We start from the raw sequence: 14,694 nt of genomic DNA on the forward strand, positions 1-14,694 counted from the left end.
TATCAATACTGAATCACAGAAAGGATCCTCAGTAAGAGCTTAGCTATCTGGCTGCTCAGAAAAGGTATCTCTAACCAGTGCTAAAATTCACAAGAAAAGTTGAGGCAACAGTTGATATTTTCCTCTCCCTATGGCAATCCAACTGCTATCAAGTACATAGCCTAATGTCTTTGTATAACCCAGCAAACACTTGTGGATAAATTCCCTCTTTTCTATACTTGAATGCTCTTCAGACAGTGTCACTATTTATGCACAAAAAAAAGGCAATAATTTAGACAGCAATTTCCAGCAAGCTTTTCACATGCCATTCTGTCAGTAATCTTCATACCAGGATGAAGAAACATTTCCAATGGTTTTGAAGTTTTAGAAGCTCCACTGAAATTTCCAAGGCAGATTACAAAATGAAGGATCTACCCACCATCTTTAGCATCTATTTTCAGCTGACAGTGATATGATTTAATGCCTAGAATATCTGTTTCATTATTTTATTTTATTACAGCAATAGGTTGCTAGCTTTATGACCTATGGATACACATGGGATGGCTGTATCTGGCCGCCTTAACTCAGAGCTCATCATCTTTGGTCTCAACAGCAAATGCTTGTGTAATATACCAACAGGTTACTATTAACACATCAAAATCTCCTATTCAACCATATCGTATTAGGAAACTTAAATGTCTTCTTCAAGGTCATAAGTACCTGGGCTGAAAATCCCAAGCAGTATCTCCTCATCTGCTGCACAACATTCTTTGCTACATCTCTTTTCCCAGCGCTTATTCCAGCCTTGAAAGCAAATGCCACATCTCTCCTGCTGCATCTGTGAGCCAACTCGTCTTGCTCCCTCCTTTTCCCTCTCTCTTTCCCTAGCTTTTCTGAAGGTTTTTGCATAATGAACTCATTTTGAAATAGTGTTTCTGGCTGCCCTGAGCACAGAGAAAACGGCACAATGGCTGAGCAGCTCCCTTTCTGGTTCCCATTCAGAACAGAGGGGAAATCCTGGCTGAGCAGCCAGCTCCCAGCAGAGCATCAGACGAGCCCTGTAGAAGTGATGGATGCCCCCCCCCACACACACACCTCCCCGACTCCTCCCCAGGCTTTCTCTGAAAAAATTATCCATGTTTTTCCAAATATCTGGAAAACCTCTTGAATGGATAAATATTCTCGGGGTTTTATTTGGCTGAAGCAGTTGCAGAAAATATTGTAGTACTAATGCTCCAGCCCATTTGTTTCCTATATGTGCTTAACAGTAGAATTTCTTCTTTCCAGTATCCTACCTGATGTCTGCGTAACAGGCTCGGTGTCATACGAAGCGCTACATTAATAATACCAGTGCATCTGCACCGGCCCTGGTGTCCAGCAATCGGGGGGGCCCTCCCAGGGCCAGCAGCCAGGCCTGGGGTACGGCTGCTGGGAGCCTGGCCTTCACCTGGGGGGGACAGAAACCCAGGTTTGTCAAAATGCCACATGTCACCCTCCAAGCCATCAAAATAGAATTAAAATAAAATCCCCTTTGAGGTAAGGGGATCAAATGGCCTTTACACGGGGAAGGAAAAAACAAACCAGCCTGAAGATCTTGGAAGCTTGTTGGTACATTAATAGGTGTCAAGGAGATCTTTCTGATTTAGTCTTTGACAGGTTGCCATTTTCTACATTCCCCAAGCAGCTAAAAACTAGATAATTATCTGTGTATGTTTCCAAGTTCTTAAAACGCCAGGAGAAGGAATTTTTGCCTATTTTCCTGTACTGTGGATTTTAAAACTTTTGTTGGTAGAACAATGACACCTTGTGGCACAGAAGAGTAATCAAACCCATACAGCCACACGGTTTTAGATAGAGCTTTGCCAACAAACAGATTACATTCCCCAGAACTATTTTGAATTATTGATGAGCTAAGTTTTCAGCTACTAGTTTTTTCTTAGATCTTTAACATAAAATTGTTCTTGATGCTTACAACTTTTGTAAGCATTTTTCCAGTAATGGGAATAAGTTAGACAATCTTTCAGGAATATAGCAAATCTCCAAGTTAGTTCTGTAATTATTCTTGCAATGAAAAAAAAATAAATGTTTTCACTCACGTAATATATTCTATTATTGAAAAATCACACAGCATAATTGTTCATCTTTTCAATGTTTCTGACTACTTCAGGCAACCAGGTGCTTTAAGTTGCACTGGCAGGAGAAATATTATGCAGAATTGCTAACAGGAGATACGTGATGCCTGCTAGTTTTACACAGGTTAAAGGGAAGATTCCAGCTGTCCAGAGTTTTCTCAGCAAGGAGGTATTTCTATTGTAATTATTTTAAACAGGCATAACTAAATGGAACAGCTGTGGTGCAATGTCATATTAGAGCTCTGATCAGAATTTAGAAGGTTTGAAAACAGTGACTTTATATCAACTGTATTAACTTAAAAAGACTGAAGAGCTAATGAATGGAAGACAGCTCTTCCTTCAATTTGTGGATCTGTTCAAATCAGAAAGCATTAGCAAGTGTAAGAGGATAAGAATTCACAGGAACCAAAAAGACCCCAACGTTGTAGCAGCCTCTCATGTAAAATATTTCAAGTTTTATATAGTTCGTAATTACTGTCCCATCTACTGAGTGCCAGATTTCAGTACCAGCACTAATTGCTGACCTTATCAGTGTCTTCTCCGACTTCCATTTAGGCAAGGTATACTGTGAAACATTGTGATTTTGAGTGAATGATGATCTGATTAAGATGACTGGTGAGCTATTCCTGGTATTACATTATGCAACTAAAACCTTATGCCCGCATTCATATATTTTATAACTGTCTAAAAGTTAAAATCTTTTTGTCAGCATAATAACATTGCTGGGACAGCACTCCTTAGTTCCAAGGGTATTCTGGGGACAAGAATGAAACCCACAATGTTATATAAAAAGCAAATCATAGTCAAAGAAGTGATATACAGGAACAGGGTATATTTGGTGCCTCTGTCATTTATCACTAGGAAGTTTCAATTCTTGACACCCTTTTTGCATCAAGAGGTAATTTTTTTCCAATCTGATGGCAACAAACTGTATGTTATACATTGCTATAGTGAAAATTACAAAATAAATCTTAAATAGTATTCACCTCAAACATTAGACAACAAACAAGTCAAATATACCAGCAATGGCATATGACTAATAGCGCACTTATATAAAATATGATGCCAGGAAAATCACTTCTCTTGTAAAGGAGCCCATACTAGCCAATTATTGCAAAAATCTAATGATGCATTAAGTGATTGCTGCTGTGGGAGGTTCACATCCAAAAAAATCAGAGAGCTTGTCTAACACACATTAAACCAGAAATACCACCTTTGCAGAGTGCTCAAGACCACAGTAGAGGCCTTGGTATGTGCTCAGCCACGTCTCCCGCCTTTCAGACTTCGTAGCCTAATCAACAACAGGGGACCAGCAGGTAGAGTGTAGCTGGGAGATTTGTTGTCTGATAGAAGTGATACTGCTGGTCAGTGGGGCAAAGACGTGACAATTTACACCTCCCATTTTGAGTCCCTGTAGACTTGATCCACAGATAGAGACTAAACCAGTCCTCAGTTATATCTCTGCTTTGCTGGCTCTCATGTAGACGCAGAAGAGCCAAGGGTAAGTTCATCACAGCCAAGCCTCTTCTCACCTCCTTATTTACAGCCACTGTTGCCCCACCTGCATCCCAGCCTGCCCGGGTGCTGGAATATTTCTTGCATCCAGCAGTGCTACAAAGCTCAAAGGCAGGAGAGTTTTTCCACAACCATGGTACACGTATTTTATCACCATCTTGTAGCACTCTGTACCTTGGGTCTTTTAGTTGTGTATGTTCTGTATTCATCTTGGTTTATACCAGGTCACTGACTTCGGTGGAGATTTCTGGGTTTGCACTCACAGTAGAAATGACTGAACTCAACTGCCTGAATGCCTGTGTTTAAGAGAACACAATAATGCTAGAAAATGACAGAAAATAACAGTTATTATGCTTATGCACAGTAAAACATCCAGGCAACTCCAAAAAAAGAGATGTGTAATGTGTCTTTCTTACAATGGCATGGAGAGAGATTTATGTCCTGATCTGCAGAGCAAATGAGATGCTTTTACCTCCTTGCTGTCTCAGTGAGTCATTAGACAAAGTGAGTTGATGAACATTAATTTCTACATCAGAAAAAAACACAAGTGAGTCTTCCATTCTTCCTTTGTTCTCACCTTTTGTTTGTAAAATCCTAGGAATTAATAAAACCTGGCACTTTCACAGCTCACAAATGAGAATTAACCGTCCCTGTTGTGAGTTTGGAGATTAATTTAACCTCCCTTTGGCCCTGCTGTGAACTACATCTGTAGCATTTTTAATGTTTTACCATCTTAAAAACAAGAGCAAATAAATAAAACCTGAATCTGCTAAAACCCCTTAAATATATTTTTTCCCATTTCTGAGAAGTACAGAAATATCTCTGTTTCTTCTGACCTCTTACTTCCTTGGGTCCCTATATTTTGATTTGCAGACACTTTAGTCCTAAGGGTAGTGCTCCACCGCATAAACCGGGTGTTCAGGAAAGTCTGGTTTTGGAAATATCTGCAAGCTGCAAGCTTCAGGCATCAGTGAGACTATGTGTCATCTGCTCAGAAAGCCTCTAAAACCTGTCTGCCTAATAAAACCCCTTTGAGAAGTAACGGCATTTTAACATAAGCAATGTATGAACTGCGTGTCAGAATGATGATGTACCCTTTTACCTGCCTTTTAGAATTAATTTGCTACAGCTCCTGCCAAATGTGGAATCCTAAAGAAAAATAACGAGGTTTTTCCTCTCCGTGGGCTGCCTGGCACTAGCATTTGAACTAGAATTAAGAGCTGCTAGAACTCAGAAATCCTCACATCAAAATACAGCCAGAGAAAAAGCTCCAGAATGTTGTCCTGGGTGAAATTAGCATCTGGCATGTAACAAGATGGCATGGGCTCAGATTTCCCATCTTGAAGTGGAACAGAGAAATTGTCCAAAATATAATGAGTACTTTATTTTTCTCTTCCATTTCCATGCCTTTACATCCATCCTGTATCCCTGTTTACGCACTTGCCTTGCCTGCCGCACCAAGACCACAGAGCACGTGCAACCAGAGGAACACCCTTTTGCTGGTGGTGATATAAGCAGTGTTGTGAGTCACTCGGCCCTTGTCCAGGTGAAACCAGTAAGAAACGAAGGCGGGTACGCTGCTGAAGACATTGGAAATGTGAACTAGGGCAGCAGGCTGAACCCCCCACGTGGCATCTGCAGCATTAAAGCTGGGCTGGCTTCCCCATTTTGAAACAGCAACAGAGGAGATTTTGTTTTGCTGGCCTCTTTCTTCCTCTCTTTTTCTGTTCTACATATCAAAAACAAGTTTTGAAAATGGCTTACCCTTGGCAAGTTCAACACTGGCTTCTTTGCTCAGGGACGATGTTTCAGACTCTCTGCAACTGATAGCCATCTGTCTCAGATAGATAAGAAAATAAAGAAAATACTGGTTATGATCACAACCAGTTTGAAACTTTCCTTCTCAATCATTTTGCACAAAAAATTACTTTTTTCAATTAGCTAGCTGTAATTCTTGAATGGTCACATCAGAGGCTAAGACATGTTCATTTGTCTCTAGCTTTATGTTCATTTCAGCGACTCACTGCTCATTTTCAAACATCTGTTTTAGCCTCAGTCAAACTTGCACATTAATCGATAAATAAATCATAGCAGCATGCCCATTTCTGTACTTTACAAACTTGTGCATAATGAAAAGATATGTCAAATTCACGTGGCTCTTTGGGAGGACGAGAGGTTTGTTTTAAAACTGTGATCCATCTGAGACTAAGGCTCCCAAAGGAAATTGCTTTGAATCAGATCTTACAATTAGGATATATCTAAGCCAAGAAACATTTCATCTTTAAAACCATGTTATGCAGTGCGTTTCAATTACAGGAGCTGTGGACTAACATTACCACTGCACAGGTCAATTTAGTTAACATGTTCCTAAACGCATTATGGCTTAAACCTTATAAAAAGAATTTAAAACCAAATTGCTTGAACCATGAAAACTAATACAGTTTTAGCTTTGCATTGAGATATATTTTCACGACCCTAAAAATAACCACAATATTAAATCAGATTGTTAATGTGAGGAAGACTATTTACATATTTCCTAAGAATTAGTCATTTCACTCTCAAATTCAGTCGTGGCTGATGCATATATTAACGGTAAAATCCCTTAAATATATTTTTTCCATTTCTGAGAAGTACCCTGCTTCTTATTAATATCAATACCTTTTGTTCAAGGTGTTCACCAGGCACAAAAATTTAAAGATCAAATATAGAAATCCCCCAAACCTGAATAAAACCAAACTGTTTTACATACTCTGATTAAAAGACTTCATTTTGCTTTGCTCAGTCTTCAATCTATCACAGACTAAATGCTCACTATCTCTCCAGTTACTCTTAAAATTGAAAAGATTTGGTAGTTTTTCTGGAAAACAAGTTTTATGTTCCATGTTCAACAATTCCCATAGAAAGAACACAACTGGTATGATATGGGACACTGCTTAGGACAGTTTTGAAACCCCCGAAGCCTTGGATATTTAAATCGCACTCCATTTATCCCAGCCTTGCGTGCCTGTATCGCTGAAGATGTTGAGTAGGTTCACTCAGTTTAAGGTGCTGTTGAAGCTGGAGAGCCCAGAGAGGGAAGCATCTGCTCCTGGAGCAGCCCAGCCATGGCTACAGGGAATCCTTTCCTTCAGGTGGAAGGGGCAGGTGAAAATTAATCCTAAACTCTGCGTCCACCCAATAAATCCTGACTCTAATTTGTTTCTTTCTAGGAAAGATGCTTCACACAAGGCCTGTGTGGCCTGAAGAGGTTTTCTAAATTTGCTAAAAGTAGAAATTGTCTAAACTTGCCTAATCCAACCTAGCTGTCACCTCTTTCTGAGAGATTTGATGTCCTGGTGTCTTATGAAAAGCCTCTAATCAGGGCAAGGAATGGATGCTATCCGTCTGACTCCATTTATATGGCCAATCGCCATGCAGAGCTTGAATTTCCACTGAGTACTCACAGTGAGCTGTTCAGAGTCAATTCACAGAGGAATAAAAGGCCAAGAGGAATTAATTAAGATATATTTTCAAAGGAAGAAATGCGAGAAATTAACATTATCCTCCCTGGATTTTCTGCATGCATAAACAGAAACAGGAATAGTACAGTTAATTATTTATGGTAATTACAGGATACATTTTTGTTGGTTTGGGTACTGAATACTGTCAAAGAAAATGTGTCCATACTTCTCTAAAAACTCTTTACTCAAATAATACAATTTAAAGGTCTAATCTTCACGCATTATTTTACAGGCATTGCTTGTACACTTGCAGTAGAAATAAAATTCAGCTTCTGTCTCTCATTTCACTTGCAACATTTGTTTCAAAATTCACCTGGGTCTGAATCAAAAGCTATGGAAGGTATGCACACAACTTATTGTACAGACTCATCTGTGATTAAACAATTATAATCAAATAAAATATTTCTCATGCTTTCAAGCATCACTTACACATCAGCTTAACAATTAGTCTAGCTGTTAGTAAATAATGGTAGAGTCTATATTTTCCCTCTTAATAATGGAAAATAAATCCAACATGTAGGATTGGAAAGTTCAAGAGATTTTTTTGCTTCATCTTCTTGTGGAGAGGTTCTAATGGCAACTTGCTAGGGATTTTTTTCCAAATGTGTTTCCTTTGCATGACTTAAATATCATTCACTTTTAGTTTCATTTGAGAATTTGAGCCTGTTTTCATTTCTGTGATTAGGCACAAAAAATGCTTAGTGGTCATTGCCCACCCACAATCTTCACCCTATAATAATTTTTTCAGATTGTTGTTCCTCCAAGTCTTTTTATTCCCAAGGTGCTATGGATCAGTCTGAGTTCCCATTTGTTTCTATAGACACTCTAACAGTTCATCTGTTTCTAGAGAGTATTTTTGAACAGTTAACTCCACTTTGAAGAAACTAGAAGCTTTCCAGCTGACATTTTACATTCATCAAAATATGTCATGCTAGATGTGGTAGGCCTTTCTTCTGTTAATTTACAGACAAACCGAATGAGGATACAAAACTGATACAAATTATAAAAAACTGATACAAATTAATTCTAACAATGTGCATCAGAAAGACTTCAAAATTAAGCCTTAGGTCAAGACATGGAGAAGGAACAGTTCTAAATATGGCTTCAAAATACTATTGATATTATACAGCTTCGCTGGAGTTTATATAAAGATGTATCCAGCTACAAATTCAGATTAGGGAGAAAAAAAAAGGCAAGATTCAGTAACCTCTACATGTTTTCTGCCTATAGTGCTGCCTACCTATTATTTTCCTTTAGAGTTCATAGCCTAAAGGCAATGAACTATCTTGTTTTCCTGCCTCAGTATCTATATAAGGTATTTGTCAAGGTAGGGAGCAACCATGGCTTCTAGTTTTGTTAAAAATCAGAAGAACTCAGCAGAATATCTGTTCCCCTTACAAAACTTCCCATACAAGGAACACCAAAATTATGACCTTTCTTTCTGTCAAAGATACTGATCTTTATTTATCTAGTGCTGTGAAATCTCAAAATTAGGTTAATTCATCACTCAGTCTGAACAATGAAAGAATATAGTGTCAAAGAGTCTTCAGTTCTCTCCAGCTTACAAGCAAATTCAATTCTTCCTTTTGCAAATGGATCTGGACATAATTTTGCTGCCTCCAGACTGCATTGCCACAGCTGTCTATGATGTAGAAATTAAGATAAATACAAAATCTATGCTTTGAATAAATCTTGTTCCTTCAAAGGCTGTAAAACAGCATGCAGTCACAGTACGCTGTAAGGACCATGTGTGTGCTGGATCAGGTTCCATGAAATTGGATACCAAGGCCTCTGCAGTAGCATGTTTTAAGCAGGACAAGATGCTCTGAAGCATTTTGCTTGTTTGTTTGTTTGTTTGTTTGTTTCTCCATGTCTCACCCCCACAGCCAGCTGAAATGTAGAGGCTTGATTTTCAAAAGCATTCATATTTCTGGCTCCCACTACAGCAGATGCAAGCAATACTACAGCTGTGTTCTTGTGGGACAAGTCAGGTCAACCAGGCCAGAGTGAGATAATTGAGAAGCAGAGAAGTCAGGTGTGGTATGTAGTACACGTAAAAGAAATTTAACTAATTTCAAGTTGTTAAAAATAGTCTCCAGGGCATTCTGCCTAGGAAAAGCTTCCCCATCAGTGTGACTCCCCTTTTAAGTGCAAGTAAGGAATCAGAAATGACTAGCTATTTCTGTTCTCTTCTCCATCTTCGTTTTCAAAAGGAAGAGGAGAAGAGACCCAGGAAAAGAAGGCTGGCAGGAAAGTTTCTAGCTCTCCCTGTCCACAGGGGAGCTAGGAGTCAGCTATCAGGGCTAGGCACATTTCCATCACCAAACCATTGCTCAGATCCAAAAATCCATTTAGACTTTGCAGAAAATCCCCATCCCAGAATACCAAGTTTTTTCCACATAATATTAGTATACTTCTCAACTGCATTCCTTTCTCTTTATTAATATTTCACTCAGTGAAATAAGCTTATATTTCCTCACAGCCTAACCCCACCCCATCTAGAAAAAGCAAATTAAATAAATAAATTATTATTAATAATAACAACAACAGATGCACGGAAACACACTACCTACAAAATTATCAGATTTAGATGTATCATTCTGAGAACTTCAAAGTTAGTAGGAACACCTAAACACATAGATTCTCTCCAAGTTACTATCACATCACTGAAGTTACTGGTCATATATTTTGAAGAAATTTTCTTTCTTTGTCTATTAAAGGCTTGCATCTAATGCCCTTACTTAAACTCAATAATGCTTTGTTTCACAACTCAGTCCATTGAGCTAATCACTTGCAAAGTGCTATTTAATTGGAGTAAAGATGATTCAACTCGCCTATAACAAGACTTGTGTTTTAAATATTTTTTTTAAATTTATGTTTGAAAGATTACACATTATTTTTCCTCTTCTTTTGCTTTACTGTAATTTAAAATATGTTGGTCACAGCTAATAGACAAGGATCAGAGGCTGTATTACTTCATTAGATAAAAGAATATGTATCATGAATTTTTCCAATATTCTGTTGATCATGTTGTGAGCAGAATAAAGAAACAGGTCACCAATGAACTTCATTTCACAGTTTACAACAACTGGCATGCAAACTGAATGTAAACTGAAACTGGTTTATCTTCTTACAACTGTCTTTGATCTTTAAATGCAATAGAATATTTTGTATATATGAATGGTTCAATAACCCTTATAGTGTATGTAATGACAATTGACATCAGATTAATTCACTTTTACACAAGTACCTTAGATATACGATGAAATCATTAGGAAATAATTGTGTTCCTGCCTGAAAGGTAATGTAATATTTTACAAAAGGGTGAATCTATTATTTTAATCAATTCAAGTTGATTTAATGAATAAAATTTTAACAGGTACCATTCTCCTTCACTACAATCTTCAGAAGTATATTTATTACTAGACCTTCTGTCTTCCATATGGGTCCTCTGAACTATGTGTCCAGTCTGGAAATTTTTTTTTGCAATAGACCACAGGCTAACAGAAATAAAGAAACTTTATTTTACCATACTTATTCTAAGAACCGTATGTTGTTCTAATTGATTCACTTTTATTGGTTTTCCAATTACTAAATCTCTAGCTTCTTTTCAAAGTTTAACTGGTCAAGACCTGAATTAAAAGAAAGAAGAAGGAAAAAAAAGCTACCTTAGCGCTACTCAGTATATCATCATTGATTCGGTTGTCTAATGTACTTGTGATATCCTTATTTCAAAGAAGAGCACATTAAAAATTGCCAAGGCCAAAGCGGTATATCCAAAGGGCAAAGTAAAAGAAGAAAATGGCAAGACCGGAGGAAATAAAATTAAATTTAATAAGTGCTCACGGATCAAGGCTGCTAAGAGAAGTTGATAAATTAAATGTTTATTAAGAGCTGGTAGCCTCGCTGGATTTAAAAGGATAAACTTGTCGCTATGGGTTATAGAACATAGTCTGAAGCAAAACACAAGTAGTTGTTTGAATTAAAAATAACCTCCCCTATTTCTTTTTAATACCTCGCTAGCATTCCATCCAATCTTAGTGTCATAGCTCTCTGTTATGAACTGTGCAGCTTCATATGAAATTGAATGTCCAGCAATTTGAGTTGCATACTTCCAAATAATTTGCATATGGCATTGAGTGTACAGTTTTTGTGACGTCGGCTGGAATAGTCTGGATAAAATTTGGCTACTGTGAGACTGAAGCTGGGGAGGTCCATATTCACTGCAGAATCAAGGTGAAGCATTTCTGATACATGCATGAAGTAGCAAGGATAAGGGGATGTAGCAGTGATACGTGCAGTATTTGGTAAATGTGAGCTATGAATATTAGAGAGAAGTTGTCCTAAGACATGGTTATGTCAAGTAGGCAAATTTCTCCTTGAGTTTTGGAGATGCTCAGATGTCTAGAAGATGGATAAATGACATCGGGGATGAGGCACTGGAAGCAGGAATCTGGAATTTCACTAGGATCATGGACCTAATTATAAAGAAGAGGATTTGGGGACACTGGATGTCTATCCAAAAAACAGGATAGTAAGAGAGTCAGAATATGCTGGAGAGAATGTAGAAATAATGCTGATTAAGTCCACATGAGTTTTTCTCTCAACAGCTGTTTGCATCTGCTAGCTCATCCTGACTCTCAGCTGCTGCCGCCTGTTCCTTCCCTATTTATCATTAAACACATCTCTCCGTTTGGGAGCCACAGCCAACGAGTGTGACGACTCTTCTCAGGAACACACCATGAATCTTGTGGCAACTGACGTTGGTTTTTGTTTGGGCTGTTTTTGTTTGGTTTTTTTTTTTTTTTTTTTTTTTTTCAGAAAGGTTCAGGATTGCTGTGACTAAGAACCGCAGCCATCAGTATTTCCCAACAACCGGAACGGCTGAGGCGGCAAAGGGGGCTGTGTGCAGGGGCAGGGTAGCCAGGACTAAGGGCAGTGCATGGGGGAAGCATGCATGGAGCAAGGGGGTCTCCCTCCACGGGGACTTCCAGTGACACAGACAAGGGACGACACAGCATCTCAGGAGGCCTCTCTACTAGGTGTGCTTCAGTGAGCCAGGAGCACGGGGGCTCAGTACCAAAATCTGGCTGTGGCCTGTGAACACCAAAGGGATGTTAGCTGCCACACGCTGCCGTAAGAAGGAATCTTCGGTTCATTTCATAAAGCAGTTAGAAGTTAGGGATGGATGCTTCTAGATGTGCAGTTTAAATGTTTCTCATCTGTGAAGCAGCAAAAATTAATCTTTGAGGCACAGTAAGAGCTGTTAGCCCCTCCACCAGCTCCTGATTTGCTCTTCTTTCCCAAGGATGATTGCAAAAGCAGGGACCACTTTTGAAACTATGCTAAGTACATTCCGATTATAAACAATTAATTCACATTCATATGTGATTGCCTAGATCCTCTCAGATCAGTTGCTGGTCTTTTCTGGGCTGATATTTGGAAAATATCTTTTGATAGACTAGCCTTTCTCTAACTGTTAGATTATACTTCTTTAAAATAATAAATTCAAAGTGCATATAATCAAATAATCAATTTTCTGCTTGATTTCTCCAGACTTTAAAGAACATGGCTGTGCATTTTTAATCTGACCTTATTAATGAAAAAACTGACTTCTTAGTAGATTTTTTTTTTTAACCTCTCAGCTGTACCTCTTTAGTCAAACACTGTGCTTCTGAAGTGACACTTCAGACAGTGTTTGCTAAATAGGTCAGTAACACCTTGAGATTAACTGGTTTAAAGTGCTGGAAGCGACAACCTCTAACCTCTCTTTCTTAAAACTGGTGATCCTACTGCTGCTAAGCCTATCTATCTCTAACATGTTCAATATGTTTCTTTCCTTTGATAAATAGTTCCTATGTAGAAATGCATTGGAATTTGTCACCTGTGTTAGAATGGTGCTATTCAAATTATTACTGGTTTTTTTTTTTTTGTTCTACCGGTGCCCTTCAAGGAGGATCCACTTCTAGGCAAAGGAGTTTCCATGCAAAGTTGAAAACTGGAGAATTTCATTAATGAAAATGCCAAAATACCAAAGTCAACTCTGCCATCTATGATTTTATTCTCATAGTTCTAGCCCTGGTTACACAAAAATTAACCTGGGAAAAAGCCGCTGCGTGGCCTGGCTCTGTGCTTCATGCCTTTCCCATTCCCACTGTTTGCTCTTAAGCGAGCTCTCCTATTCCACTTAGTGGTTCGCAAGCAAAGTTCAGCAAAGGAGCGAAACGTGTGGGGGTCAGCGCTGAGCCAGGCAGCATGGGGGTCCAGAGGAGGGTTGTGGTGTGGCTGGGCAGCTGCTGCTCGGGCTGCGGTGGCGGCAGCTCCCCTGGCCACCGGTCCCTGCTGCCACCCCCGGGGAGCGGAGCCCGTGCGGGGCTGTCCGGTGCAGCTGGCAGGGCACAGGCCTGGCCATCCGTCCCTCGCGTCTCCCGGTCAGCTGTGGCTGCAGAGGGAGTGAATGAAACCCGGCATCGGATGCTTGCAGCTCTTTAAGCTTGAAAAATGCCATGGGTGGAGCTGGCAAGATGATTGCTGGCTTCTAAATACGGAGGTGCTCCTTCCAGCCAGGGAGTGGCTGGAAATGCTGACAGCCCTCAAACTTGTCTTCACCGGGGAAAATTGTGAAACCTCTTTCCTCAGCTCCCCACCGTCTCCCAGCACATTTCACAAGCCCTGCTCAACAAGGGCTTCCCTTGCCTCCACAGGGATCCCTTGCCTCTGCCACGGGAACTCTACAACCACCTCCAGCCTTCCTGAAGTCTCCCCACCACCCTGGCCCTTCGCCAGTGCTTCCCTCCAGATGCTCAGGATCTGGATGTGCCATCTTAGTGGTCCTTCCCCTGGTTGTCAGGGGAGCCAGGGTCATCTTCTACTGGGGGGATTACAAGGGCAAGGGAAGATTAGACAGCACAGGAGCAGACCAAGTGCAGTGTGTAAAACCACCAAACAGGGGGTACCATGGCAGGAGGAGGGAGGGAAACCTTGGGGGAGTCCTGGAGATTTTGAGATGGCAGAAGTGAAGGAGCCCAAAGTGACCAGCTTTCAGAAAAGATAAAGCAGGAGGGTAATACTGGGGGGGAAAGGCAGCATGGAGTTCAGTAATAATCATATGTTAACTCAAAATGAGGCACTGCTAATATTCCCTGAGGGGATTTGCACTTCAAGCAAGGTAGTTCATCCAACATTTGCATTGACAGAGATGTAAGAAGGTCTGAGAATGAGCCTCAGGAACATTGTTCCCTTCAGCCCTTAGAAAGCCTGCTTAATATTCTGAAAAGTCACCCTAATCCTGGCAGCATTAATGCAGGGGAGACAGCAAGCCAACTCTTCCCAGTACATTAGGGAAGCAGAAGTAACACTACAGTGCACTGAATAATTCTGTTTTGACCTAAAATTCTGTTCCTTTACATGTTATTCATTTTTTGCTCTACATTTCTAAACTGTAAATGGCCTTCTAAGACCGCGATGGTTTTACTCAGCACAACAGAGCTTGGGAGCCAGGTCTCGGTCCATGTTAGTTGCCATGGCTGCACTAACCAGACGCTAGCCCTGCTGATTTGCACAGGCAA

This window comes from Tyto alba, unplaced genomic scaffold (genome assembly GCF_018691265.1).
Source record: "Tyto alba isolate M040663 unplaced genomic scaffold, T.alba_DEE_v4.0 Super-Scaffold_14, whole genome shotgun sequence".
Lineage (NCBI taxonomy): Eukaryota > Metazoa > Chordata > Aves > Strigiformes > Tytonidae > Tyto > Tyto alba.